At 45.8% G+C, this 4,738-nt stretch overlaps 1 pseudogene; it reads right to left on the bottom strand.

Annotated features, from left to right (window-relative positions):
• Positions 1 to 3,723: 3,723 nt before the first annotated feature.
• Positions 3,724 to 4,281, bottom strand: LOC150006680 (E3 ubiquitin-protein ligase TRIM10 pseudogene; annotated as a pseudogene).
• Between the last annotated feature and the right edge of the window lie 457 nt (positions 4,282 to 4,738).

Raw genomic sequence — 4,738 nt, 5'->3', positions numbered from 1 at the left:
TGCGGCCTGCTGAGAAACATCTCATCAAAGAGGGAGAATAATAATCCTGAACATCAACTTCTCTCAGAAATTTAGAATGGCTCTGTGGTGGACACACCATCAGTCAGCAGGCAGAGGAGTAGCAGGTGAGTGAGAGCAGCCTGCATGGCCATAAACTGGAGCAAGGGTCTGTGACCCTGTGACCTGGATTGTGGGTGGCCACAGGATAGTCCAGCCTCCATGCTTCCTTGGACCTCAAAATCCCTGTCTATCAGTTCTTGGGCATACAGAGGCAGTGCTACGTGATGATCATGAGCACAGACTTGAGAGCCAGATCATTTGACCAGTGTGCTGTTACTGTTCAATGTATACCATGTCTTATTGCTGTGCTAGTCACTGGCTGCTGACTGAGGACCAGTTAGTCAACCTCCACGTCTCAGTTCTCTCATGTATTAAATGGGGATACTAATGATAGTACCTACCTCCGAAGGTTGTTGTGAGGATTAAGTGAGTTAAAATTTAAAATATTTACTGCAGTGACTGGCCAAAGTGAACTCTAGGTGTGTTTGTTATTATTATTAGCATTTTTAAATCTCTAGTTCTCACTTTGAGACCTGTTTGTGACCCCTCAACATTCTGACCTCCCCAGCTATAGCTACCCATGAGGTCAAGCTAATGATGGAAAATTTCATTTTTCTTATTTACATGTCTGCTCTATTTTTTATTATTTGGACTAACTTGAGTGAGTCTCTGTTCTTTGTACTAGAAAGAGCTGCTACAATGCAAGCTGTGAAGAAACTCAGGTGTAAACTTGTGGCTGTCACAAAAGTGCACCACTCCTTTGGAGTCTTGGAGAGGGCAATTGGGAGCGTGGGGCCTCTAGACTTCAACATTTCTCTTGGGCATGAGCCCCGAGTCCCGACTCTGTGACAAACTGAGCTGCCTTTACTTGAAGTCATCATGTTTGGGGAGTCATCCACTTTCTCTGAGCTGATGCCACACTCCAAAACAGATAGACTTCAAATAAAATTACCCTTTGAAGGAAGCAGGTGCTGATAAGCTAACATGAGCATTTTCACTCACTAGCAGTTTTATTTCTGAGTGTAAGAAATATAAATTGTCTTTCTGAATCTAAGCCACTTGTAGGATGTGGTCAGCATTACAATATTCACCAGGGCCCACTGGGAACCCGTTTCTGAACAAAGCAGTGCAGCATCATGGTAAAAAGCTTGAGGTAGATATGGGTTAAAATCCTGGCTGCATGATCTTGGCTGAGCAAAAAACTAAACTCACTAGTCACCACTTTTCTTAACTTTAAAATGGGGGTAATAATAGGAGCTACCTCATACAGTTACCTAGATTGGGTGCCATAATGTGTGTTAAGTCCTCCAGCTGGCCAGGAGCTTCATGCACATTTACCTTAGAGGCTAACAGTCATTTTAAAGGACCCAGCAAAAACAAATAAGAGCACTGGCTGGTGTGGCTCAGTGGATTGAGTGCCAGCCTGTGAACCGAAAAGTCTGAGGTTTGATTCCCAGTCATGGCACATGCCTGGGTTGTGGGTCAGGACCCTAGTTGGGGGCGTGCAAGAGGCAATAAATCACACACACTGATGTTTCTCTCCCTTTCTCCTTCCCTTCCCCTCTCTCTTAAAATAAATAAAATCTTTTTTAAAAACCAATAAGAATAAACAGAAAGATACAATCTACTTTTTGGTGAAATCCCAGATTTGGGGGCTTTGAATATCATTACATAGGGACATGTCTGTATCTAGTTGTTGTTGTTTTTTAATATAAACCGTTTTATATGAAATATTGAGAACACCCAGGGAAAGCAATTCAGTCCCCCTCTAATCTCTGGCTCCTGATCTCCACATCCTTTCTACCTGCCAAACTGAGGATGAAGAATAGAACTTCCTGAGTGACTTCTAGACCTGGGCCTCAAAAACACTGTGCCCTCTCCCTTGAGGCTACACGTTGGGTGGTTCATGCCTCCCAGGAGCCCCAGTGGGGAGATGATAGAACACTTTAGTTTATGTCTAATCAGAATAAACATATAATGTTAAATAGATTGTCAGTGAAGATGTTTAAGCAAAATAAAAGACAACACCAATAAGAATTAGAAAATAAAATGTGTTAAGACACTGTTTTTATTGTGCATAAGATTTAAAATTCCACCTTGGGCCAACTAAAATCATTTTCCAAATTCTAGGCAGCCATGTACTAGTGCTCATACCTGTCCCAGAATCAGCACCAGGCAGGGGAATTTCTGGAGTCACCAGTACTCACTCAGCTTCTTCACACCACACTTGGTTGCAGCCTCTCCCAATACCACATGGCATCCTATCTCTCCTAGAGCTCTTCACCCGGATCCACACATCTCCAAATCCCCAAGTCTCTTCTTCCATCTCACCCTTCAGATGTCATTTTTTGTCCAGTCCTAAAGAAACCTCCAACCTCTATTCTTTGGGTTAAAGGTCATAGGTAGAATTCATTCCCCTGCCTCCACCTGGGATTCTTTACCCAGCTCAAGGGTTAATACGGTACTATTTCTGCTCCCAAAATTTCATTCTTCCCATCTCATTTTTCAATCTCATGTGGTGATCAACAGATCAAGAAAAGGATTTTCCCCAAGGGTTGAGTGTGGTCCTCGGGTTATGGTTTATGGCCATGCCTCCCTTGTCCCCCTGCAATGAGGCCCTGCATCTTCATCTCAGCCAGAAGTGACACCACTGGCAGGAGGGAGGCATTGAGTGGTATCAGGGGTGGGGATGGCAGCATGTCTGCTCATGAGGACAATGGATATGACCCAGCTTCCTGTGGGTTTTAGATCATCCTAAAGGTTCTGTCATTCCTTCTTCTTAAGATGCTTCCCCCTCTTCCCCATTCACCACACCCGTCTTTTAGACTCATCCTTTCCAAAAAACCATGTCCAACTCAACTCCTGCTCTCCAAGATAGATTATGCTCCTCCTCTGAGCTTCTCTAACACCCAGGTCACACCCCTATCACAGCACCCATTACCTAATACTATAATTTCCTCTTCATGTCTCTGTCTCTTCCCACAAGCTCCTTCAAATAAGGGACAAGTTTTTATTTTCTTTTTATTTCCATGTCACTAATGGTTACCATACTGCTTGGTTCATAATTAGCACACAATAAATGTATCATGAGGATATGAGTAAATAAACCCTAATATGTTGGGAAGAAAACAAAATGAAGAGGGGGTGAGATGCCCTACTTAAGATCACATATTTTGTTGATTACAAGGTGGGACTGTTACCCAGGTCTTCTGGCTGGGTCCTTTAAAATAACTATTAGCTTCTAAGGTAAATGTACATGAAGCTCCTGGCCAACTGACGGGCTTTACACACATTATGGCACCCAATCTAGGTAACTCTATGAGGTAGCTTCTATTATTACGCCATTTTAAAGTTAAGAAAGCTGAGACCTAGTGAGTTTGGTTTTTTGCTCTACACAGCTAATTCTGAACTGGAGGGGATCGTGATGAGGACAGCTGGTAGTGGTCCAAGTCCCCGGACACCCTCAGCATCTACTGGGCATTGAGCAAAGGGCTTTATCAGCAGATTGAAGGTCATCCCATTTTGTCCTTGCTGAAGTTCTGACTCTTATATCATCTAAAGCTGTGTTATCTGTTTCAAGTCTTCCAGGTGACCCAGCCAGGGGTCAAGTCCATATGGCCCTCTCTTTGAGCCCTGTACCTAGAGGAAGGTAACTTCACCATCTTAGGAACTCACGGAGAAACTGGATTCTCGGCCCCAGAGTCCAAAGAAGGGGTACACCTTCTGGATGAAGGAGGCAGTGAAGGTATAGATGGGTTCCTGGGTAACAGCGTTGATAAAGGTCACCCAGCCCACCTCATAGTCAAGAGACACCCGCACCTGTCGGGGCTTCTCCTTCACGGACAGCCGTGTGGGGAAAGAGCCCAGGGCTGAGACGAAGCCCCATTCCAGCCTTATAGCTGACACCCCCTCCTCTGGCCGCAGCCGAAGCTCTCCCTTCCGCTGCACGTCCTCACTGACCACGCCCACGATGCAGCTCCCCCCGTGGGCCAAGTCTACATTCACCACCCAGGTGTGTCTTCCCCCTGTGAAACCACCATGGGCCAGGACACAGGTGGCCCTGTCAAAATGCTGGGGGTTGTCTGGGGAGTTCTGCCGCTTGTAGGAGAACTGAGCCCGCTGGTGGTCCTCAGACGAGAGGAACTTGGGTTGGGATGTCTTGGGGTCTAGAGAGATGTGAGCCGTAGGGAAACCAAAAGGGACACAGATGTCAGCAGACATGTTATCTCCTTCAAGAAAGGCCTAAAATGTCCCCCTGGCACCTACCTGTCAGTGCTATTATTATAACAACGTGTATAGTACTGATGTGGACCTGCACCTGGGAACTTGTTAGAAATGGGCTCTCAGGCTTCATGCAGACCACCTGAACTAGAACCTGTATTTTTAACAAGGTCCATAGGTGATGGGTGCGGCATGTGAAAGCCTGAGAAGCCTGTCCCAGTGTCCTTGCTCCCCCATTCTGTTGTTCTGTCCTCTGGAGGAGGGTTGATGCCCATAACTGGGCTGCCTGCTCTAACCTTTTGCTGCTAAAACATCTGTCCCCCTCCTGTATCTGGGACTTGGAGGGCACAGCTGCTCCCCTCTCTGTCCACAGCTATGGTCATTCAGATTCTGCTTCTGGCTCACCCCAGATTATTCATTCTGCCTCAGTAAATAAAACACCATCAGGGTCTGAGGG

This window comes from Furipterus horrens, unplaced genomic scaffold, assembly GCF_987537825.1.
Source record: "Furipterus horrens unplaced genomic scaffold, mFurHor1.1.pri manual_scaffold_6, whole genome shotgun sequence".
NCBI classification, from domain to species: domain Eukaryota; kingdom Metazoa; phylum Chordata; class Mammalia; order Chiroptera; family Furipteridae; genus Furipterus; species Furipterus horrens.
Note: the sequence above shows the minus strand (reverse complement) of the source record. Positions and strands in the feature narration are given on the sequence as shown.